At 34.6% G+C, this 26598-nt stretch overlaps 3 pseudogenes; all 3 read left to right on the forward strand.

The window, feature by feature from the left end:
- The window catches only part of LOC149542033 (uncharacterized), an 88627-nt pseudogene extending 77585 nt beyond the window's left edge, over nt 1-11042 (forward strand).
- A 2460-nt stretch (nt 11043-13502) lies between these two features.
- On the forward strand, nt 13503-17656 carry LOC149542034 (uncharacterized; annotated as a pseudogene).
- A 2470-nt stretch (nt 17657-20126) lies between these two features.
- LOC149542035 (uncharacterized) lies at nt 20127-23971 on the forward strand (annotated as a pseudogene).
- Nucleotides 23972-26598: the final 2627 nt, after the last annotated feature.

Below are 26598 nucleotides of genomic sequence, written 5' to 3' on the forward strand. Positions count from 1 at the left end.
ATAAATAGACTTACTAATAAAAACCAACATTGGTTTTTATTAGTAAGTTTGTTTATTATTTCTTGCTTTTGTTTTCTCTCATTTAGTTGTATCTTCTTCACATATTTTATTTGGGTTCTCCTCCCCTCTTTTACCTTTTTGTTGAACCTCAAACTCTTCTTGACTATTGCGCACCCACCCCATCCCCCTTTCTTCCCTGTTTTAATCCACATTGGGTCTGCAATCTTTTCAATTTTTTCCTTCAGCTCTCTCATCCCGATGATGGATCACAAAGTGTGATACAAAATATTGATGCAAAAATTGTAACACAATCTACCCAAAAAACACAAAAAAGAAGTAAAAAATTGTCTTTAAAATTTAGGAAAATATATTAATTTTTATTCCAAATAATTATATAAAATTATAATCCTAAACCTCATCCATTTCTACATATTTCACTAGTTCACTTCATTATCAAATTATAAATAATAATACTAGTTTTATGTCATTGAAGATTAACAGTTATACTTTTGTTAGCCTTTTCCTTTATAAAGGGGTGACAAAGATTTGTGCTTTACCCAATATTTATCTTAAAGCATTTCTTCAATATGAAGATGGTAGAAGGTGGATCCATTAAAAATCATTTAAATGATTTTAATATAGTTACTAGTTAGTTATCTTATGTGAATGTGAATTTTGATGAAGACATTAGGGCTCTCTTGATTTATTGTTCTTTTCCTGAAAGTTGGAATGGCTATGAGTAATTCTATTTCTAGATCCGATACCCTAAAATTTGATCATGTGATTGGTGTTATTCAAAGTGAGGAAACTTGTAGGAAAACCTCAAGTGGATCTATGTCAAGAAATTCTTTGAATGCACAAAGAAGAGGCAGAATGATTGAGATGGGAAGAAATTATCTAAATCATGGCAAATCAAGAGGAAAATAAAAGGGGAAGAGGTATCAATCTAGAGGACCATGAGATTGCTAATACTATGGGAAACTAGGGTATAAGAAGAAAGATTACTAGACTCAAAAGAAAAATGAAGGAGATAAGCCAGAAGGGAACAAGGAGGAACATTTGGTAAGTAACAAATTTGAAGAGGATGCTTTGCTTCTTTTTTTTGGAAAGTGTTGATGATTCTTGGGTTTTAGATTCTGGGGCTTCATTTCATGCTACACCCCATACAAGTTATTTTATTGATTATATCCAAGGATATTTTGGGCTTTTTTATTTGGGGGATAACGAACCCTATTAGATTGTTGCAAAGGGAAAAATTAAGAATAAGTTGTATAATGAGAACCATTGGCTATTGTAAGAGGTAAGACATGTTCCAAGGTTGAGTAGGAATTTAATTTTAGTAAGGCAACTAGGTGATGATGGTTGCGTAGTTACTTTTAATGAAGAAAATTGGAAGGTTTTTCTAAAGTCTCTCTTGTAGTAGAAAATGTGTGAATGTAGGCACCTTATATCTTTATATAGGTGATAATATTCCTTCTACTTTAATTTTTTTTGAGAAAAATGAATTTTTAGGAACACTTGCCACACTTGAGGGAGAACAAAAAATTGTTGTAGATTCTAATATAGTAGTACTATGGCACAATAAACTTAGATATATGAGTAAGAAATATATTAAATTACTTCATTCAAAGAAAGTTTTATCAGGTCTAAAATCTATCAATATAGATTTCTATGAAAATTGTGTGTATGGAAAATAAAAGATAGTGAGTTTTTTAAAGAATGGGAAGGAAGAGAAAAATGATAAATTAACACTTGTGCATAAATATGTATGGGAATAGCTCAGGTAGCTTCCCTTGGTGGCTCTAATTATTATGGTATATTAATTTATGATGCAACTATAAACTATGGTTTTATTTCCATAGATAAAAGTTGAATGTATTTCAAACTTTTAAAAAATAGAAATGCTTGGTCAAAAATGAGTCTAGTAAGATATTAAAATATCTTAGATATGATAATGGTTATGAGTATCTTAGTTATGAATTTGAATATTATTGCTCTACTAATGGTATTCATAGATAGAAAATTGTTCCAAAGACTCCATAGGAAAATGGAGTGGTTGAATAGATGAACATGATAATAATGGAGGGTGGAAGGAACATAAGGTTGCACATTGGGCTGCCCTTAAAGATGTGGGAGGAGGTTTATCGATACTATTGTATATTTGATTAATAGAGGTCCCTCTACTCCTCTCAGTTGTGGTATTTTAGAGGAAGCATGGACTGGTAAGAAGGTGGGATATTCTTTTCTCAAAACCTTTAGTTATGAGGAATTTGAACATATATATTCTAAAAATAGAACCAAGCTGGAAAATAAGTCAAAGAAATATGTATTTGTTAGATATGGTATTGATGAATTTGGTTATAGGATTTTGAAAATCCTAAAATTTTAAGAAATAGGGATGTCATATTGAATAAGAAAGCATTGTACAAAGATCAGTTGCAACAACATGTGAAGAAAGAAAATGATTATGTAGTAGTAAATGAAACTCAAAACAAAATTGTTCTAGTAGTCCCTCATGCTTTGCAACAAATGCAACAACAAATACCACACACTCCAATTAATACTAGATAGTCAATAAGTCTAAGTATACCTCCAAAAACATTTTATCCCTCTTTGTACTCTATTTTACTGACTGATGCTTGTGAAATTCAATGCTACGATGAAGTTGTGTAGGTGGATACTAAGATTTAGTGGGAGTCTATGATGACAAACAAAATGGACTCCTTGCTCAAAAATCAGACTTGGGATTTATATAAATTGTCTATAGGTAAAAGGGTTTTATAGAATAAATGGGTTTATAGGTTGAAAGAAGAGGATGGAGGCAAGAAAATATTTAAAGTCATGTTAGTTGTAGAAGGACTTGCACAAAAAAAAGGATATTGATTTTGAAGAGATATTTTCTCATATTGTTAAAATGACTTCTATTCATACTACTTTAAGTATTGTGGTTATTGAATATTTTCATTTGGAGCATCTTGATATTAAAGCAACCTTTCTTCATTGTGATTTGGATGAAGAGATATATATGGTACATCTATAGAGATTTTTGGTCAAAGGAAAGGACAACTTAGAGTGAAGATTGAAGAAACATTTATATATGTATTAAAGTAAGCACCTCAGCAATGTATCTTAAATTTGATGGTTTTATGCATGAGCATGATTATACTTGGTGTCATTTTGACCATTGTGTTCATTTTAAGAGGTTAGATGATGATAGAAAATTATTTTATATTTATATGATGATGATGTGTGTATAGATGGGTCTAACATGGATCAATTTAAGGGACTAAAATAAAAATTAGCACATTCATTTGTTGAAATCTGATTGAAAAGATCATTATTGAAGAAGGGAGATTGTTGATAAAAAATGTTTTCAATCATTGCTTAGTCACTGATGTCAAACTTGCTATTTTTTGGAATGAAAATTGCTTATAAGATCCAAGTACTATCACTTAGTAGATTGATGAAGAGGATTTAATCAATAAGATGTAACAAGAGCACCTAAGGGAAAGGTTGAGTTATGGTTTTTGTAATGAAGTACAAGGATCAGTTAAGACAATGGTAAAATGATGTATTGATAATACAATTAGAGATACAGATGTTGGCTATACTCAGAAACTCTAGAAGAATAAGTTATAAATAAACTATCTACAAAGCTTGACTAAATTCATTAGTGGGTGCCAAGAAAGTTAGTTCATGCTAACTAGATTATAAATAAAGTGTCGAGAAAATGCAGAATCTAGTGTGTGCTGAGTGAAATAGAAGGAGTTGAGCAAGTTCAGGTGCTGACCTAGACAAAATGTAATAGGTGTCGAGCATTAGTAGAACTTAGGTGATGCCAAGTGAACTCACAATAGGTGCCAAGTAACATAGTAGGTGCCGAGTAGCATAATATGTGTCGACCATCAGAAAGTCAATAGTGTCGAGCTGTTGCATTACTTGAAAAGTCAAAGATTTTCCAGATCTGAGATGACAAGTTTATTACCTTGAATTTAGTCATGAACTAGATAGAAGATAAGCATGATGAGCTAGTACCATAGAATTTTAGGTTAACCATTTTTAGGTGAATACAAGTGGATTATACATGATGTTTCTAGAAGAAAAATAATAATGGGAAGATACATTATATCTTACCTAATCCATTCAAACCCAGAATAAGAGTAGGAGGATTAGAGCAGGAAAAGTATTCTAAACTTTTATTTAAGGAGTTATAGGTCAAGAAGAAAAAGTGGTTGGTGAGAGTGTGTGACGTCAAGGAGAAGGAATCAAGAGGAATAAAGTACAATAACTTTGCTTTGATAGGTGACCACAGAGGTGATTGCATTGCCACAACGAGCATGCAGACTTGAGGAGATAAAGCTTGAAAAGAGGACAAGCTATCAGAGTTGCAGAGAATAAAAGCTAGGCAAAATTGTGATCTGAATTAAGATCTAAAATTTGCAAGTTATGTTGTGAGTTGTATTAGATCAAAAGCTCATATTATTACTCTTTAGCAATTTTTTTAGTTAGGGAAAATCTTATGGGCCTAGTTTGGTTTAATAGCCATGTTGTAAATCCTTTAACAAGGTGACATTCTGAGTGAATGTTCTAAAGTCCTTTAACCAAGCCTACTTCTAACAAGGTGGTTGAAATTATTTAATAGGGTCACATTTAACAGTGTGTTTTTTAGCCTTTAATAGGGCAAGCCTTTCATAGGGCATCATTTCAAAAGAGTGAGAAAGGAGTAGCATGTTACTAGTGATTTTTTCAAAATTTGGTTTCTACGTAAATCATTGTGTTATGTGTTGTTCTCTCATGACTTATTCCCGCATGTTTATTTTTAGTAACTTGCTAAGAATGGTTAGTTTAAATGGGCTCACTATACTTAGTAAAAAAAAATTATCAGGACATTTGGACCTTGAATAACTGATTCACCCCCTCTTAGTTACTCTAAAGAATTTCTAGCAAGTGGTATCCGAGCCATCTACTAATTTGGTTTAAACATACTAGAAGTAGAAAAGATCAAGATGTCTAAGAGAGAAGTTTCCAAGCTCAACAAAGATAACTTCATTACATGGAAAAGGTTAATGAAGTTGCACCTTGCATCAATAGGTGATCATGCAAAAAACTCAATCGAATTAGAACATGTTGATCCAATTGGTGTCCCTACTGTAGAAGATATGAAAAAAAAAGGAGCACAATCAGACAATGTTGAAGATTGCCTCTGCTCTTAGCTATGTTGAATTTTATGACATCAAGGGATGTAACTCTACATTCAAGATGTGGGAAGCCCTAACAAATATTTATGGAGGAGATCAGAATGTCCAAAGAGAAAAATTAAAAATCCTTAGAGGAAAATTTGATGATATGAGGATTCAAGAAGATGAGAACATTGCCCAATATGCCTCTAGAATAAAGGAAGTAGTGAGTGCACTAAGAAGTTTGGCTAGTCATTTAGATGATGAAACTATTATTAAAAAAGTCTTAAGAACTCTACTCCCCATCTATGCTATTAGAGTATCAACCATCCAAGAATTGAGATGCATACTAGGAAAAAAACTAACTCTTGAAGGTATAGTGGGAAGACTCATTGTATTTGAGTTATCCAACTTTGATAACTACAAACTTAAGAATCTTTAATCTGCTTTCAAGGTGTAGCTATAATTGAAAGAAACTAAAGAGGTGAAACAAAAGAAGAAGATAAGAAAGATAAAATATGCATCCAGTGACAGTAGCATAGATGAAGAAGATGTGGAACAATTGGAAGCATTGTTGGCCAAAAGATTTTACAGAGGCAAAGGTAAATTCAAAGGTAAGTTGTCTATTATTTGTTTCAATTGCAATGAAGTAGGATATATTGCTACAAGGTACACAAAGAAAAAGAACTATAGAGAAGGCAAAAAGTACAAGAACAAAAGAGAAGATGATAGTAGGGATTACAAAGACAAAGGAAAAAAGTGCTACATTGTTGAAGAAGAGAACTCTAATGAAAATGATGATGAGGTAGTCTATGTAGCCATGAAGGATGAGTTAGATGAAGATGAGGCAACAACACTGGTAACCTGTATAAACAAGAATGATAGGTGGATCATAGACAGTGGATGCTCACATCACATGACAAGAGACAAAAGTATGTTTGTTACCTTAACTCGGTATGATGGAAATATTGTTATATTTGGAAATGATGCTCCATGTCTAATCAAAGGAAAAGGTTCCATTAAGCTTACAGAGAAAATTTCATGTGATAATGTATATTATGTTGAAGAATTAAACTACAATTTGCTAAGTGTGTCACAACTAAGCAATGTAGGATGCAAAGTAGAATTTGGAAACAAAATTGCCAAAATCTATGACTCTGATGGAAATCTGATAGGAAAAGGAGACCAAACTAGGAGTAATCTATTTTACCTAGATATGGAGGATGTAGCCTATCTTATTGTAAGTTTTGATGATGTGTAGCTATGGAATAAAAGGTTCTGTCATGTCAACTTTGATAATGTGATTAGCATCAACAAAATGAAGAAAGTTAGAGGTTTTCCTCAATTGAACAAGCCTAAAAATATAATGTGCAAATAGTGTCAACTAGGAAAGATGACCAAGTCAAGTCTCAAAAGAAAAACCTATACTTCCAAAGAAGTACTAGAGTTAGTCCATACTAATTTATGTGGCCCAATAGAAGTGCAAAGTTACAAAGGAGACAAATATATAATGTTGTTTGTTGATGACTACTCTAGAATGATGACTGTCATGTTCTTAAAGCAAAGATCTAATGTATTTCAAATGTTTAAGTGGTATTTGGCCAGAGTTGAGAAAGAAACAGGGAAGATTCTAAAGTGCCTAAGATCTGATAGAGGAGGAGAGTTCACATCAAAAGAATTTGAGACATTTTGAAATGATAAAGGAATCAAGAAACAAACATTAGCACCTAGAACTCCACCTAAGAATTGAATTGTAGAGAAAAGGAATAGATTAGTGATGGACTATGCCAGAACATTAATGATGAAGAAGAATGTCATTCTAAAGTACTAGAGAGAAGCTATAAGAACAATAGTCTACACCCTAAATCAAGTACAAATCAAGAAAGGTAAAAAAGCAACACCTTTTGAATTATGGTATGGTCACTTACCCAATGTAAAACATTTCAAAGTGTTTGGTTGTGAGTGTTATATTTTAAAAGACTCTAGAAATAGTAAGCTTGATGCAAAGAGTGATGAAGGCATATTACTTGGATGCTCCACTAGAAGTAAAGCATATAAGTGTTTAAATACTAACGCTAACAAAATTATGCAGAGTGCAAATGTAAATTTTGATGAGCATACAGAAGTTCAAGTTGATGAATCTATCAAGAAACCAAAAGAGTATAGATCATTTGTATAGTTCTATGAAGGAATGCCTACCCAAGAAGATGCAACCAATCAAGTTGGGAATCAACAATTTTAAGTATCTACCGAGTCACAACTAGTGAATGTTGAGTTGCATTTAGAATCCAAGTTGCAGAATGAAGAAAATGCATATTCTAATTCTGAATTTAGTACACATGAAAAAGATGTGCTCAGTGACTCTAAAGCTGAAAGACCAAACATGGAAACAAGGAAAAAACCAAGGCTATCCAAGTATGTGAGAAGACATCACCCTACTAAAATAATCATTAGTGACAAAGAAGCCAGACCAATGATAAGGAATAGACTAAGAAATGAATCATGTTTGCTAAGCAAGATTGAACTCAAAACAATCAAAGATGCACTACAAGATGATGATTGGTATAAAGCTATGGAAGAGGAGATTGAGAAAATAAAGAATAACAAAACCTTGACTTTAGTTCCAAGAATAGAAGATAATCTAATATGATTGGTACAAAGTGGGTATTTAGGAACAAGCTAGATGAGAATGGTGAGATCATAAGAAATAAGGCAAGACTAGTCTGCAAAAGTTATTCACAAGAAGAAGGATTGGACTATGGGGAAAGATTTTACCTTGTTGTAAGGATGGAAGGAGTAAGAATTCTACTTCCATATGCTAATTACAAATATTTTAAAGTTTATCAAATGGATTTAAAGAATACTTTTCTGAATGGTATACTGGAAGAGGAAGTCTACATTGAACAACCAAAGGGATTTTTTGATAACTGTTGCCTAACTTTAAGTCACCCATTTTTTTTGGCAATATTGGTCTGTCAAGTCAGTCTAGTCAGTCTGGTCTCTAGGCCTAGGTCTCCTCTAGGATAGGAAATCTTTGTTGGGTTTTCCTTCCATGGCCTTCATCTTTTAGCTGGGTGGGTTGTCCTAAAAGTCTCATTATTTGGGTAGGTTGTAGATCCCAACCTGGCAAAGAAATGGTACTCAAATTGATGTCCTTTCTAAAATGAAATGATGATTATGGATCTTGATCTTCTAGAAATTGCAAGGAATGAGTAGAAAGCTTTCATATGACTAATATTATAATGGAATTGGCATTGAAAGATTCAAATTTTATGCTATGTGATAGTGTGTGCATTCAGCTGTTGAAGCTTTTCTTATCCTAAATGAATACATTGATAATAGAAAAGTAGAGATTGTAGAATGAAAAAGTGTCTAAAGGTCCAAAGCTAAAGAGTTTAAATATGATTCAAGGTGAAGAAATGGCCTTTAGAAGTTGAGAAGTGATTTGCAAGATGTGTCAAGGTCTTAGTTGTAGGAGCTAGGGGTCTTGGCTGGGAGTTGCTAAAAGATCTTGTCTTGTCTGGATTTAAGAACATAGAGGTGATAGATATACATACCATTGATGTATCCAATCTAAATCAGCAGTTCCTCTTTAGGATGCGAGATGTGGGGAAGCCAAAGGCAAAAATAGCTGCAAAGTGAATCATGGAGCGAGTTAGTGGGGTAAACATTGTACCCCATTTCTGTCGGATTGAGGGGAAAGAAATTGATTTCTACAGCGAGTTTAATATAATTACACTTGGTCTTGATTCAATTGAGGCTCGAAGCTATATTGATGTAGTGGCTTGTAGCTTTCTTGAATATGATCCTGATGATAAACCACATCCGAAAAAAACCAAACTTATGGTTGATGGGGGTATTCAAGGATTCCAAGGCCATGCCAGAGTGATTTTACCTGGAGTCACACCTTGCTTTGAGTGTACCACATATCTTTTCCCACCTCAGGTTAAATTTCCTTTATGTACTCTTGCAAAGACTCCTCATATAGCTGCTCACGGCATTGAGTATGCTCATCTAATCCAATGGGACCAGGTATGTCATTGAAAAACTTTTGATGCAGTCAATCCCAAGCATATGCAGTGGATCTATTCATAGGCATTCGAAAGAGCAGACACTTTTGGTATAAGTGGAGTCACTCACTCCTTATCTCAGGGTGTTGTCAAAAATATCATACCAGCCATTGCATCAAAAAATGCTATCATATCATCTGCATGTGCATTGGAGGCCCTAAAAATTGCAACAGGATGCATCAAAATCATTGTCAAATTATTTGAATTATAATGGGAAAAGGTACTCATACCAGAGTAGACAAAATGTCAAAATATGAGGATTGTTTGGTCTATGGCCCTGGAGTGTTGATGGAACTAGATTATTGTTCTACTTTGTAGAAGTTTATTGACCTTGTTGGAGAACATCCAAGGCTTAAGTTTTCAATACCAAGTGTGATGCGTACAGGAAACAATTTGCATATTCAAGCACCTCCTGTCCTTGAGCAAATGACAAGATCTAATCTACAACTTCCTCCCTTTGAGCTTATGGACAAAGTTCTAAAAGACTCTGTACATTTAAGTGGTACTATAATTACTAAGGATAAGAAGAGCACAACAACAAAGAAAAGTGTGGATTTCTTTTTGGGGAATCTCAGATGATGTCACAGACATAAACACTACTGGTGGGAGATTTACGAGCGATAATAATGAAGGCTAGTGAAGGTAGCACCACATGAGCGACCTGCTCTTAGCAAGGCATATCTCTTTCCAAAAGGGATAGTACCACTACCAGGTTTCCATGTCTGTGTTGGCAGTGGAGGAGAGAGGCAGCTTCCAGAATGGTATTTTGAGAAAGGCATAGATCTGATAATTAGTACCAAGGTAGTGAAAGATAATCTCAGCTCCAAAACTCTTACTAGTTCAGAAGGGAAAACTTTCAAATATGAAGTCTTGATCATTGCTACTGATGGCACTGTTATCAAGTTTTCAGACTTCTGTGTTCAAGGAACTAATGCCAAGGGAATCCACTATTTTAGAGAGATAGATGAAGTCGATGCCTTAGTAGCAGCACTAAAATAGAAAAAGGAAGGGTCAGTTGTGGTCATTGGTGGAGGATATATTGGTCTTGAACTAGTTGCAGTATTAAGACTCAATAAGTATAAAGCTAAAATGGTGTACGTTGAGCCATGGTGCCTGCCTCATCTTTTCACTATAGACGTAGCTCCTTTCTATGAGGGTTATTATCAAGAGAAGGGTGTCAAAATTGTCAAAGGGACTGTGCCAACTAGATTTAGCACAAATGAAGATGGACATGTCAAGATGGTAAAATTGAAAGATGAAAGGGAATTTGAAGTAGACATTGTCATAGTTGGTGTTGGAGCAAGACCTTTGACAGCGTTATTCAAGGGACAAATTGAGGAGGAAAAGGGTGGTATTAAGACTGATGCCTTTTTCAAGACTAGTGTTCTCAATGTTTATGCTATGGGAGATGTGGCAACTTTTCCAATGAAGATTTATGGGGATGTTAGAAGAGTCAAATATGTTCATCATGCTCAGAAGTCAGTAGCACAAGTTGTGCAAGCAATCAAAGCCAAAGAGGAAGAAAAGAGCATTGAACCATATGATTATCTTCTCTTTTTCTACTCCCGATCCTTTGATTTGTCATGGCAATTCTATGGGGATAATGGTGGTGAAGCTGTTATATTTGGTGACAATAACCATGCTACACCAAAAGCTAAGTTTGGTAGTTGTATTCTTGGAGAATGGTACTCCTGAAGAAAACAAAGCTATTGCTAAGGTAGCACGTGTACAACCCTCCGTAGAAAGCATAGAAGAACTCATTAAGGACGAACTGGGCTTTGCTTCCAAGATATGATACTTCTTGGAGTCGGTTATCAACTTGTCTTTTGCCAATTTTTTTTGTATTGGATTTTTCTAGTACATGAAGGGAGCTTTTATTATTCAATACCAGTTACAAGACTAACTTAGAAGCATACATATATTTTCCTTTCTAAGACGGATTGTATTCAACGAAGCTGAAAGATCATGAGTTCCTACGAACTCTATGTGCTGTAAAATTTCTATATATACTGTAAGAAATTCAATGTAAGGGGTTCTTCTTTTTTGTAAGAGACAACGAGCTAAAGTGGAGAGGGGAGCATTTTTAATTTCTGCATTTCCATTTATGCATTAGAAGATGGATATTTTGGTTCTTTGTAATAGATTTGGTTGTAGATTGTAAGCAAATGTAATCAGAGTATTATGTTTGTTGTGTTCAAAACAAGAAAGGTTTTGTTATGAATCGAGGCATTTAGGCATCACTTTTATGATTACTTTCAATCAGAGTATTGTTATAATCTGTCTTAAGCACTTTCTTGCATTCTCAGTTAATTGGTGAATGGGTGGTAGATTAGAGTACTTTCATCTGTTCATGTTGCAAGGTTTCAGATGTTTAATCTTCATTTTAATTTCATGTCGCTGCATTTGCATAACTAAAAACATTCTTGCATTTCCAATCTCAGGAGTCATAGGATGTGTGAGTTCTAAAAGTTGGCTAGGATTAACATCTAAATCGGCCTAAGTTAGTCCTACCTAGGATTAACTTGGTTTCTCCTCTTCTGTTCTCAGGTTAAGAATGCACCCAATTAGTTTAGGCAATAAAAAAATTCATTGCATATCACTCCATAAGGGAGTTGTACCTTCCAATTCAGAGGAAAGCTATCAATCTCATGATAGATTATCCAACTATTGGCATCTAATTATTCTTTCAGATTTGGGCATTTGGAGAGTTTATTTAAAAGGACAATCTGTTTACCAACAGATTTTTGGTGACTGTACTGGGGAGTTGGACAAGAAGATCAGTGCTAGAGATTGTTTTCTTAGTCTTATTATTGTTATCTTTGCTTGAGATTGGCAACTCTATGTCTTTAAAAGAACCTATTATATATCAAAGTTTGAAAGAATTGAAAGTTCTTATCATTCAGGTTCCCAGCTAATATTTTTGGTGACTAAGAGGAACAATACTTTGGTTTTTCAAACTACATATTCATTTTCTTTGCTATTCAGAGATTGGTGACTCCATTGTAAAAAGATCATGCCTATTAGAATAGATTTTTGAAGAACTAGCTAGAAAATTTGTTGAGGTAACATCATTATCTTTCCACAAATTTGATTTAGATTTCTATTACTCTATTGTGCAAATAATCTCAAGGAAATGTATAGAGGTTAGATTCCTCTGAGAAATGATTTGAAATATAAAAAGAGACTTTTGCCATCTATTGAAGAGATTGTGATTGATGATGATCCTATGCTTCAACAACTTTGGAGTAAATTTAAAGAGAGTGTTAGCTATGGCACAAGAAATAACTTGTGTATAGCTCAAGACCATCGGTCTAGAGAAGTGTGGACGCTGATTGAAAAGAGATTCTATGTTCTCCAGGAGTTTAGACAGAAAAGCACTGATGCAAGTTCTAAAAGGGATGCTTTGTCTTCTCCCATCTTCCCTCCTTTGAGAGAACCTGAATTTTCTTCATCCTCAGTATTTCCATGGATGACCCATTAGCATGAAGAAGGTAATCAGCATGGAAAGCATTTCCAGCCTAAAACACCACCAGAAGAAGAAAAGGTTGTTTTTATTCCTTGTTACTCAACAATATTTCCTGTGGAGTCTTTAGTTACACATTTAGATCCATCATTTAAGGTTGGAAATGAGACTTGTTCTCCTAATACTAAGCCTAATGCAGTAAGTATGAATCTAGAACCACTCTTAGAACTACAAACAAAAGAATCAGTTTTGGACCAGCATGCTGAAATCATTGAAGTTGCAAAAAGCATTCCTAAGGTGGATAGAATTAATGAGCAGAATGAAGAGATCATATCAACCAATGGTTTGAGTTATGAATAGCAAGAGAAGCCTTGTTTTTTGGAAGCACAACTTTCAGCAAATGAAGACAACCTTCTCAATGATGAAGAATTGGTAAGAACTATTGACAAAGAATTTTATTTCATACCTTCATTTACCTCTGATTTTAAAAGTTTTAGATTTGAAGAAAATAAGGATAAACCTTTGCATGAAGTCTTCGATGAGAATAATCAGATAGTTAATGCAAAACATGAAGAGTTGAATTCCATTGAAAATTTTTGTGAAACTGATTTTCAAGTTGCAAAGATTTGTGGTGATACTATATTAGAATCTATGTGTCTTGAAGAAAAAGTGGAAACATGTTTTGTCAAATCTGAAAATATGATTGAAGAAATTATCAAGAAAATTGAAAGAGAAATAAATGGGGATTATATTTTAAATTGTTGTCTTCCTGAAAATTATCCTAAAACAAACATGCTGGCTGCATTATGCTTTAGTGGTCATCATACTGAATCTGAAGATGTAGCAATAACAGATGTTGAAAAGGAAGGAATTGCAAAAAATAATGAGGTATTGCAGCATTATGAAGAAGGTAGTGAAACTAATTATAATCATCCCAGTCTGGAATACTCTTCCATAATTAATCTAGATATTGAGGTTGTGAATTCAAATGAGCATCTTACTATAGAAAATGAAGAAGATGTCTCAGCCTGGGTGGATGCTATAGAAAATAAAGAATCCTTCAGTTTTGACCCCATTTTGAAATCTGAAGTTGCTAATGATAAAACTTGTGATTGGTATGATGCTATTCCACTTCCAAAAGCTTTTCAATTTTTTGATTATGTTCATTTTGATTTGAAAGATGATATCTTTGCTGAGAGTTATAATGAAGTAAATAGATGTGAGTATTTTCAAGCAGTGCTGCCAGAATTTTTTGAAGTTCTCCATCCCAGTTTTAATGCAGATATTTCTACTAAAAGTAATAGTAACAATAGATGTAATTATGTTCTAGCAATGCTTTTAGAATCACTTGAATATTCTACCAGTCTAGATTTGAAAATTGATATCCTTGTTATAAGTGACAAGGTTGAGGATAACAAATGCAAGTATGATTCAGTGATGTTTTTAAAGTCTAGTGAGTTTTCTTCTTCACAAAATAGGATGGAGTATGTGAAAGACAGTATGCAGATCAATAAAGAGAAATAAGAAGTATATGATGAGGCATGGTTGTTTGGAAAATTTCTATGGGTTACTATGTTACAAATAGCTTTTGGACTCAAATTCAGTAGTCAAGGATTGGCCAAAAGATATCAATGTTGTTGCAAGCTGGTGAAGCATTCTCCTCTGTGCTGAAAAGGTTCATATTTTTCTCTTCCTGTAAATGGTCATGTATGAATCTTTCTTTGTTTTTGGTCCTGTTAGTGAGGTCTCCTCACCTTTTTGTAAATAATTTTTCTTTCCAGTTTGGTGTGTCTAGTGTAGCTTCTTCTTGCTTAGTCTGTTCTTGTTTTTTTTTCTTTTCTTGCTTTGTTTCAGTTTTCCCTGCTGCCCTCTGCCCTCCCTATATGCACTTTCTCATTGATCTTTGGTCTAGACTCTGTAACCCAATGCTTAAAGGCACTTGCTCAACTAGAGATACTGGATTCTCTATGCACCTTGCGGTACATATTCCCCAGTCGGAGCCAGTTGTTGCCTGACTTTAAGTCACCCATTTTTTTTTGGCAATATTGGTCATGTCAAGTCAGTCTAGTCAGTCTGGTGTCTAGGCCTAGGTCTCCTCTAGGATAGGAAATCTTTGTCGAGTTTTCCTTCCATGGTCTTTATGTTTTAGCCAGGTGGGTTTTCTTAAAAGTCTCATTATTTGGGTACGTTGTAGATCCCAACCTGGCAAATAAATGGTACTCCAATTGATGTCCTTTCTAAGATGAAATGATGATTATGGATCTTGATCTGCAGGAAATTTCATGGAATCAGTAGAAAGCTTTCATGTGACTAATATTATAATGGAATTGGCATTGAAAGATTCAGATTTTATGTTATGTGATAGTGTGTGCATTCAGTTGTTGAAGCTTTTCTTGTCCTAAATGAATACATTGATAATAGAAAAGTAGAGATTGCAAAATGAAAAAGTGTCTAAAGGTCCAAAGCTAAAGAGTTTAAATATGATTCAAGGTGAAGAAATGGCTGTTAGAAGTTGAGAAGTGATTTGCAAGAATATGTCAAGGTCTTGGTTGTAGGAGCTGGGGGTTTTGGTTGTGAGTTGCTAAAAGATCTTGCCTTGTCTAGATTTAAGAACATAGAGGTGATAGATATACATACCATTGATGTATCCAATCTCAATCAGCAAATCCTCTTCAGGATGCGAGATGTAGGGAAGCCAAACGCAAAAATAGACGCAAAGTGAATCATGGAGCGAGTTAGTGGGGTAAACATTATACCCCATTTTTGTGTGATTGAGGGGAAAGAAATTGATTTCTACAGTGAGTTTAATATAATTACACTTGGTCTTGATTCAATTGAGGCTCGAAGCTATATTGATGTAGTGGCTTGTAGCTTTCTTGAATATGATCTTGATGATAAACCACATCTAGAAATAATCAAACTTATGGTTGATGGGGGTACTGAAGGATTCCAAGGCCATCCTAGAGTGATTTTACCTAGAGTCACACCTTTCTTTGAGTGTACCACATATCTTTTCCCAACTTAGGTTAAATTTCCTTTATGTACTCTTGCAAAGACTCCTCATACAGCTGCTCATTGCATTCAGTATGCTCATCTAATCCAATGGGACCAGGTATGTCATTGAAAAACTTTTGATGCAGACAATCTTGAGTATATGTAGTGGATCTATTCACAGGCATTCAAAAGAGCAGACACTTTTGGTATAAGTGGATTCATTCACTCCTTACCTCAGGGTGTTGTTAAAAATACCATACCAGCCATTGCATCAAAAAATGCTATCATATCATCTGCATGTGCATTGGAGGCCCTAAAAATTGCAACAGGATGCATCAAAATTGTTGTCAAATTATTTGAATTATAATGGGAAAAAGGTACTCATACAATAGTAGACGAAATGTCAAAATATGAGGATTGTTTGGTCTGTGGCCCTAGAGTGTTGATGGAACTAGATTCTTGTGCTACTTTGTAGAAGTTTATTGACCTTGTTGGAGAACATCCAAGGCTTAAGTTTTCAATACCAAGTGTGATGCACAGAGGAAACAATTTGCATATTCAAGCACCTCCTATCCTTGAGCAAATGACAAGATCCAATCTACAACTTCCTCCCGTTGAGCTTATGGGAAAAGTTCTAAAACACTCTGTACATTTAAGTGGTACTATAATTACTAAGGATAAGAAGAGCATAACAACAAATAAAAGTGCAGATTTCTTTTCAGGGAATCTCAAATGATGTCACTGACATAGACAGTATTGGTGGGAGATTTATGAGTGATAATAATGAAGGCTGGTGAAGGTAGCACCATATGAGCGACCTACTCTTAGCAAGGCATATCTCTTTCCAGAAGGGACAATACCACTACCAGGTTTCCATGTCTCTGTTGGCAGTGGAGGAGAGAGGCAACTTCCAGAATGGTATTTTGAGAAAGGCATAGATCTGATAATTAGTACCAAGGTAGTGAAAGATGATCTCAGCTCCAAAACTCTTACTAGTTCAGAAGGGAAAACTTTCAAATATGAAGTCTTGATCATTGCTACTAATGGCACTGTTATCAAGTTTTCAGACTTCTATGTTCAAGGAACTAATGCCAAGGGAATCCACTATTTTAGAGAGATAGATGAAGCCGATGCCTTAGTAGCAGCACTAAAATAGAAAAAGGAAGGGTCAGTTGTGGTTGTTGGTGGAGGATATATTGGTCTTGAACTACTTGCAGTCTTAAGACTCAACAAGTATAAAGTTAAAATGGTGTACCCTAAGCCATGGTACATGCCTCATCTTTTCACTGCAGATGTAGCTCCTTTCTATGAGGGTTATTATCAAGAAAAGGGCGTCAAAATTGTCAAAGGGACTGTGGCAACTAGATTTAGCACAAATGAAGATGAACATGTCAAGATGGTAAAATTGAAAGATGGAAGGGAATTTGAAGCAGACATTGTCATTGTTGGTGTTGGAGCAAGACCTCTAACAGTGTTATTCAAGGGATAAATTGAGGAGGAAAAGGGTGGTATTAAGACTGCTGCCTTTTCCAAGACTAGTGTTCTCAATATTTATGCTATGGGAGATGTCTCAACTTTTCCAATGAAGATTTATGGGGATGTTAGAAGAGTCGAACATGTTGATCATGCTCAAAAGTTAGCAGCACAAGTTGTGTAGGCAATCAAAGCCAAAGAGGAAGAAAAGAGCATTGAACCATATGATTATCTTCTTCTTTTCTACTCCCGATCCTTTGATTTTTCATGGCAAATCTATGGGGATAATGTTGGTGAAGCTGTTATATTTGGTGATAATAACCATGCTACACCAAAAGCTAAGTTTGGTAGTCATATTCTTGGAGAATGGTACTCTTGAAGAAAACAAAGCTATTGCTAAGGTAGCACGTGTACAACCCTCGGTAAAAAGCATAGAAGAACTCATTAAGGATGGACTGGGCTTTGCTTCCAAGATATGATACTTCTTGGAGTCGGTTATCAACTTGTCTTTTGCCAATTTTTGTTGTATTGGCTTTTTCTAGTACTTGAAGGGATCTTTTATTATTCAATACCAGTTAAAAGATTAATTTAGAAGCATACTTATATTTTCCTTTCTAAGACGGATTGTATTCAAGGAAGCTGAAAGATCATGAGTTCCTACGAACTCTATGTGCTGTAAAATTTCTATATATACTGTAAGAAACTCAATGTAAGGGGTTCTTCTTTTTTGCAAGAGATAGAGAGCTGAGGCGGAGAGGGGAGCATTTTTAATTTTTGCATTTCCATTCATGCATTCGAAGAAGGATATTTTGGTTCTTTGTAATAGATTTGGTTGTAGATTGTAAGCAAATGTAATCAGAGTATTATGTTTGTTGTGTTCAAAACAAGAAAGGTTTTGTTATGAATCGAAGGATTTAGGCATCACTTTTTTTATTACTTTCAATCAGAGTATTTTTATAATTAGTCTTAAGCACTTTCTTGCACTCTCAGCTAATTGGTGAATGGGTGGTAGATTGGAGTACTTTCATCTATTCATGTTGCAAGGTTTTAGATGTTTAATCTTCATTTTAATTTCATGTCGCTGCATTTGCATAACTAAAAACATTCTTGCATTTCCAATCTCAAGAGTCATAGGATATGTGAGTTCTTAAAGTTGGCTAGGATTAACATCTAAATCTACCTGAGTTAGTCCTACCTAGGATAAACTTGGTTTCTCCTCTTCCATTCTCAGGTTAAGAACACACCCAATTAGTTTAGGCAAAAAAAAAATTCATTGCATATCACTCCATAAGGGAGCTATACCTTCCAATTCAGAGGAAAGCTATCAATCTCATGATAGATTATCCAACTATTGGCATCTAATTATTCTTTCAGATTTGGGCATTTGGAGAGTTTATTTAAAAGGACAATCTGTTTACCAACAGATTTTTGGTGACTTTGCTAGGGAGTTGGACAAGAAGATCAGTGCTAGAGATTGTTTTCTTACTCTTATTATTGTTATCTTTGCTTTAGATTGGCAACTCTGTGTCTTTAAAAGAACCTATTATATATTAGAGTTTGAAAGAATTGAAAGTTCTTATCATTCAGGTTCCCAGCTAATATTTTTGGTGACTAAGAGGAAGAATACTTTGGTTTTTCAAGCTACATATTCATTTTCTTTGCTATTTAGAGATTGGTGACCCGATTGTAAAAAGATCATGCCTATTAGAACAAATTTTTGAAGAACTTTCTGGAAAATTGGTTGCTCATGATTGAGGTAACATCATTATCTTTCCATAGATTTGATTCAGATTTCTATTACTCTATTGTGCAAATAATCTCAAGGAAATGTATCGAGGTTAGATTCCTCTGAGAAATGATTTGAAATATAAAAAGAGACTTTTTCCATCTGTTGAAGAGATTGTGATTGATGATGATCATATGCTTCAACAACTCTGGAGTAAATTTAAAGAGAGTGTTAGCTATGGCACAAGAAACAACTTGAGTATAGCTCAAGACCATCGGTCTAGAGAAGTGTGGAAGCTGATTGAAAAGAGATTCTATGTTCTCCAGGAGTTTAGACAGAAAAGCACTGATGCAAGTTTTAAAAGGGATGCTTTGTCTTCTCCCATCTCCCCTACTTTGCAAGAACCTGAATTTTCTTCATCCTCAATATTGCCATGGATGACCCATTAGCATGAAGAAGGTAATCAACATGGAAAGCATTTCCAGCCTAAAACACCACCAGAAGAAGAAAAGGTTGTTTTTATTCCTTGTTACTCAACAATATTTCCTATGGAGTCTTTAGTTACACATTTATATCCATCATTTAAGGTTGGAAATGAGACTTGTTCTCCTAATACTAAGCCTGATGCAGTAAGTATGAATCTAGAACCACTCTTAGAACTACAAACAAAAGAATTAGTTTTGGACCAGCATGCTGAAATCATTGAAGTTGCAGAAAGTATTCCTAAGGTTGATAGAATTAATGAGCAGAATGAAGAGATCATATCAACCAATGGTTTGAGTTATGAATAGCAAGAGAAGCCTTGTTTTTTGGAAGCACAACTTTCAGCAAATGAAGACAACCTTGTCAATGATGAAGAATTGGTAAGAACTATTGACAAAGAATTTTATTTCATACCTTCATTTACCTCTGATTTTAAAAGTTTCAGATTTGAAGAAAATAAGGATAAGCCTTTGCATGAAGTCTTCGATGAGAATAATCAGATAGTTAATGCAAAACATGAAGAGTTGAATTCCATTGAAATTTTTTGTGAAACTGATTTTCAAGTTGCAAAGGTTTGTGGTGATACTATATTAGAATCTATGTGTCTTGAAGAAAAAGTGGAAACATATTTTGTCAAATCTGAAAATATGATTGAAGAAATGATCAGAAAAATTGAAAGAGAAATAAATGGGGATTATATTTTAAATTTTTGTCTTCCTAAAAATTATCCTAAAACAAACATGCTGGCTGCATTATGCTTTAGTGGTCATCATACTGAATCTGAAGATGTAGCAATAACAGATGTTGAAAAGGAAGGAATTGCAAAAAATAATGAGGTATTGCAGCATTATGAAGAAGGTAGTGAAACTGATTATAATCATCCCAGTCTGGAATACTCTTCCATAATTAATCTAGATTTTGAGGTTGTGAATTCAAATGAGAATCTTACTGTATCAAATGAAGAAGATGTCTCAACCTGGGTGGACTCTATAGCAAATAAAGAATCATTCAATTTTGACCCCATTTTCAAATCTAAAGTTGCTAATGATAAAGCATGTCATTGGTATGATGCTATTCCAATTCCAGAAGCTTTTCAATTTTTTGATTATGTTCATTTTGATTTGAAAGATGATATCTTTACTGAGAGTTATATTGAAGTAAACATATGTGAGTATTTTCAAGCAGTGCTACCAAATTTTTTTGAAGTTCTCCATCCCAGTTTTCATGCAGATATTTCTACTGAAAGTAATAGTATCAATAGATGTAATTATGTTCTGGCAATGCTTTTAGAATCACTTGAATATTCTACCGGTCTGGATTTGAAAATTGATATCCTTGTTATAAGTGAGAAGGTTGAGGATAACAAATGTAAGTATGATTCAATGATGTTTTTAAAGTCTAGTGAGTTTTCTTCTTCACAAAATAGGATGGAGTATGTGAAAGACAGTATGTAGATAAATATAGAGAAATCAGAAGTATATGATGAGGCATGGCTGTTTGGAAATGTTCTATGGGTTACTATGTGCACTTTCTCATTGATCTTTGGTCTAGACTCTGTAACCCAATGCTTAAAGGCACTTGCTCAACTAGGGATACTGGATTCTCTATGCACCTTGCAGTACATATTCCCCAGTCGGAGCCAGCTGTTGCCTGACTTTAAGTCACCCATTTTTTTTTGGAAATATTGGTCATGTCAAGTTAGTCTAGTCAGTCTAGTGTCTAGGCCTAGGTCTCCTCTAGGATAGGAAATCTTTGTTGGGTTTTCCTTCCATGGTCTTCATGTTTTAGCTAGGTGGGTTTTCTTAAAAGTCTCATTATTTGGGTAGGTTGTAGATCCCAACCTGGCAAATAAATGGTACTCCAATTGATGTCCTTTCTAAGATGAAATGATGATTATGGATCTTGATCTGCAGGCAATTGCAAGGAATCAGCTGAAAGCTTTCATGTGACTAATATTATAATGGAATTGGCATTGAAAGATTCAGATTTTATGCTATGTGATAGTGTGTGCATTCAGTTGTTGAAGCTTTTCTTATCCTAAATGAATACATTGATAATAGAAAAGTAGAGATTGCAAAATGAAAAAGTGTCTAAAGGTCCAAAGCTAAAGACTTTAAATATGATTCAAGGTGAAGAAATGGCCATTATAAGTTGAGAAGTGATTTGCAAGAATATGTCAAGGTCTTGATTGTAGGAGCTGGGGGTCTTGGCTGCGAGTTGCTAAAAGCTCTTGCCTTGTCTGGATTTAAGAACATAGAGGTGATAGATATACATACCATTGATGTATCCAATCTCAATCAGTAGTTCCTCTTCAGGATGTGAGATGCGAGGAAGCCAAAGGCAAAAATAGATGCAAAGTGAATCATGGAGCGAGTTAGTGGGGTAAACATTATACCCCATTTCTATCAGATTGAGGGGAAAGAAATTGATTTCTACAGCAAGTTTAATATAATTACACTTGGTCTTGATTCAATTGAGGCTCGAAGCTATATTGATGTAGTGGCTTGTAGCTTTCTTGAATATGATCCTGATGATAAACCACATCTGGAAACAATCAAACTTATGGTTGATGGGGGTACTGAAGGATTCCAAGGCCATGCTAGAGTGATTTTACCTAGAGTCACACCTTGCTTTGAGTGTACCACATATCTTTTCCCACCTTAGGTTAAATTTCCTTTATGTACTCTTGCAAAGACTCCTCATAAAGTTGCTCACTGCATTGAGTATGCTCATTTAATCCAATGGGACTAGGTATGTCATTGAAAAACTTTTCATGCAGATAATCCAAAATATATACAGTGGATCTATTCACATTCATTCGAAAGAGCAGACACTTTTGGTATAAGTGGAGTCACTCACTCCTTAACTCAGGGTGTTGTCAAAAATATCGTACCAGCCATTGCATCAACAAATGTTATCATATCATCTGCATGTACATTGGAGGCACTAAATATTGCAATAGGATGCAACAAAATCGTTGTCAAATTATTTGACTTATAATGGGAAAAAGGTACTCATACAAGAGTAGACGAAATGTCAAAATATGAGGATTGTTTGGTCTGTGGCCCTGGAGTGTTGATGGAACTAGATTCTTGTGCTACTTTGTAGAAGTTTATTGACCTTGTTGGAGAACATCCAAGGCTTAAGTTTTCAATACCAAGTGTGATGCGTAGAGGAAACAATTTGCATATTCAAGCACCTCCTGTCCTCGAGGAAATGAGAATATCCAATCTACAACTTCCTCCCTTTGACCTTATAGGAAAAGTTCCAAAAGACTCTGTACATTTAAGTGGTACTGTAATTACTAAGGATAAGAAGAGCACAACAATGAAGAAAAGTGCAAATTTCTTTTCGGGGAATCTCAGATGATGTCACAGACATAGACACTCCTGGTGGGAGATTCACGAGTGATAATAATGAAGGCTGGTGAAGGTAGCACCATATGAGCGACCTGCTCTTAGCAAGGCATATCTCTTTCCAGAAGGGACAACACCACTACTAGGTTTCCATGTTTGTGTTTGCAGTGGAGGAGAGAGGCAACTTCCAGAATGGTATTTTGAGAAAGGCATAGATCTAATAATTAGTACCAAGGTAGTGAAAGCTGATCTCAGCTCCAAAACTCTTACTAGTTCAAAAGGGAAAACTTTCAAATATGAAGTCTTGATCATTTCTACTAGTGCCACTATTATCAAGCTGTTAGACTTCGATATTCAAGGAACTAATCGAAAGGGTATCCACTATCTGAGAGAGATAGATGAAGCTGATGCCTTAGTAGTAGCACTAAAATTGAAAAAGGAAGGGTTAGCTGTGATCGCTGGTGGAGGATATATTGGTCTTGAACTGGTTACAATCTTAAGACTCAACAAGTATAAACTTAAAATGGTGTACCCTAAGCCATGGTGCCTGCCTCATCTTTTCACTGTAGACATAGCTCCTTTCTATGAGGGTTATTATCAAGAAAAGGGCATCAAAATTGTCAAAGGGATTGTGGCAACTGGATTTAGCACAAATAAAGATGGACATGTCAAGATGGTAAAGTTGAAAGATGGAAGGGAATTTGAAGCAGACATTGTCATTGTTGGTGTTGGAGCAAGACCTCTGACAACATTATTCAAGGGACAAATTGAGGAGGAAAAGGGTGGTATTAAGACTGATGCCATTTTCAAGACTAGCGTTCTTGATTTTTATGCTATGGGAGATGTGGCAACTTTTCCAATGAAGATTTATGCGGACGTTAGAAGAGTCGAACACGTTGATCATGCTCAGAAGTCAGTAGCGCAAGTTGTGCAGGCAATCAAAGCCAAAGAGGAAGAAAAGAGCATTGAACCATATGATTATCTTCTCTTTTTCTACTCCCAATCCTTTGATTTGTCATGGCAATTCTATGGGGATAATGTTGGTGAAGCTGTTATATTTGGTGACAATAACCCTGCTACACCAAAAGCTAAGTTTGGTAGTCGTATTCTTGGAGAATGGTACTCCTGAAGAAAACAAAGCTATTGCGTAGGTAGCACATGTATAGCCCTCGGTAGAAAGCATAGAAGAACTCATTAAGGATGGATTGGGCTTTGCTTCCAAGATATGATACTTCTTGGAGTCGGTTATCAACTTTTCTTTTGTCAATTTTTGTTGTATTGCCTTTTTCTAGTAATTGAAGGGAGCTTTTATTATTCAATACCAGTTACAAGATTAATTTCGAAGCATACTTATATTTTCCTTTCTAAGACGGATTGTGTTCAAGGAAGCTGAAAGATCATGAGTTCCTATGAACTCTATGTGCTATAAAATTTCTATATATACTGTAAGAATGTCAATGTAAAGGGTTCTTCTTTTCTACAAGAGATAGAGAGCTAGAGTGGAGAGGGGAGCATTTTTAATTTCTGCATTTTCATTCATGCATTAGAAGATGGATATTTTGGTTCTTTGTAATAGATTTGGTTGTAGATTGTAAGCAAATGTAATCAGAGTATTATGTTTGTTGTGTTCAAAACAATAAAGGTTTTGTTATGAATCGAAGCATTTAAGCATCACTTTTCTGATTAGTTTCAATCAACGTATTTTTATAATCAGTCTTAAGCACTTTCTTGCATTCTCAGCTAATTGGTGAATGGGTGGTAGAACAGAGTACTTTCATCTGTTCATGTTGCAAGATTTCAGATGTTTAATCTTCATTTTGATTTCATGTCGCTGCATTTGCATAACTAACAAAATTCTTGCATTTCCAATCTCAGGAGTCATAGGATGTGTGAGTTCTCAAAGTTGGCTAGAATTAACATCTAAATCTGCCTGAGTTAGTCCTACCTAGGATTAACTTGGTTTCTCCTCTTCCATTCTTTTTTTAAGAATGCACTCAATTAGTTTAGGCAATAAAACAAATTCATTGCATATCACTCCATAAGGGATCTGTACCTTCCAATTCAGAGGAAATCTATCAATCTCATGATATATTATCCAACTATTGGCATCTAATTGTTCTTTAAGATTTGGGCATTTGGAGAGTTTATTTAAAAGGACAATCTGTTTACCAACAATAACGAAAATAAGGATATGGTTTGCAAACTGCATAAAGCACTTTATGGTTTGAAATAAGTGCCTAGAACTTGGTATGAGAGGCTTCACAAATATATTGTAAAGATAGGATTTGAGAGAATAGATGACAACAACAACCTATATATCAAGGCAGAAAAAGGTAAAGATATTCTGATATCTAAAATCTTTGTTGATGATATAATATTTGGAGGAAAAGATGCATTAATCAAAGACTTTGTTGATCAAATGAAACATGAGTTTGAGATGTCAATGTTTGGGGAAATAAAATTCTTTTTTGTATTGCAAGTACATCAACTAAAATATGGCATATTTGTGACTCAATCAAAATATATCAATGTGATACTCAAAACATTTGGCTTAGAGGATTCAAAACTAGTTAGTACACCAATGGTAATAGGACATAAGTTATCTAAGAATGATGAGTTAGCTAAAGTAGATCAAACAATGTTTAGATCAATGATTGGAAAATTATAATATTTTGTACATAGTAGACCTAACATTGCATTATTTGTTGCAATAGTGGTGAGATTTTTTGCAAATCCAAGAGAAAATCATCTTATGGCATTAAAAAGAATAATGAGGTACCTAAAAGGAACAAATGACTTTTGATTGTACTACAAGAGGACTAAAAAGTTTGAGTTGAATGCCTACACTGATGCAAATTGGGGAGGTAATATAGATGACAGAAAAAACACTAGTGGAAGAGCACTTTTCTTAGGTAAAAGATTAGTCACTTGGACTAGCAAAAAGAAAAGTTGTACCTCACAGTCCATAGGTAAAGATGAGTATGTTGCTGCTGCAATCAACTGCACCAATATTGTATGGATCAAGAACCTATTGAATGGTATGAAAGAAGAGACAACTGAACCTATGATACTCTATTGTGATAACAAAAGTGCCATCAACATATTAGAGAATCCTATGATGCATGCCAAAACAAAGCACATTGCAATTAAGTATCACTATGGAAGAGAACTAGTGGAAGACAAAGAAGTGAAGATGGAATATGTCAACTCAAAGGAACAAATTGCTGACATCTTCACAAAACCATTACCTAAAGATGCATTCAAGTATCTTGGACGTAAGTTAGGGGTGATATGTTATGATTAAACCGTAGAAAAAAATAACAATTACATGCAAATATAACCAATATCAAAAAATAATAGATCACACAGAGGAAGAAATTGGAGTTCCTACAAATGCTACACTTGCATGATAAGTTGCTGAAACAATATGTCTTTGGCATTGTTGTTAAAGAGGGAGAAATAGCTAAAAATGATCAAATCTATAGGATTAAATGTGTAGAGAGAGAAATAGTAGAAAGGAATGAGAAAGGAAATAGTAGCTAAGAGGGAGAAGCAAAAGCTCAAGAATCAGTTAGGATAAAAGATAAGAGTTTTGGCATTTGACTTACTATTTTAACCTAGTTAGCATTTTGATAACTTGGTTGATCAATTTGGTTTTCCATCAATGCCAAAGAGGGAGATTGTTGAAATCTAATTGAAAAGATCATTATTAAAGAAGGGAGGTTGTTGATAAAGAATGTTTTCAATTATTGTTTTGTCACTGATGTCAAACCTACTATTTGCTGGAATGACAATTGCTTATAAGATCCAAGTACTATCACTTAGTTGATTGATGAAGAGGATTTAATCAATAAGA

Source organism: Cupressus sempervirens, chromosome 8 (genome assembly GCF_028749045.1).
Source record: "Cupressus sempervirens isolate cs-2001-9-10 chromosome 8, ASM2874904v1, whole genome shotgun sequence".
Taxonomy (NCBI): domain Eukaryota; kingdom Viridiplantae; phylum Streptophyta; class Pinopsida; order Cupressales; family Cupressaceae; genus Cupressus; species Cupressus sempervirens.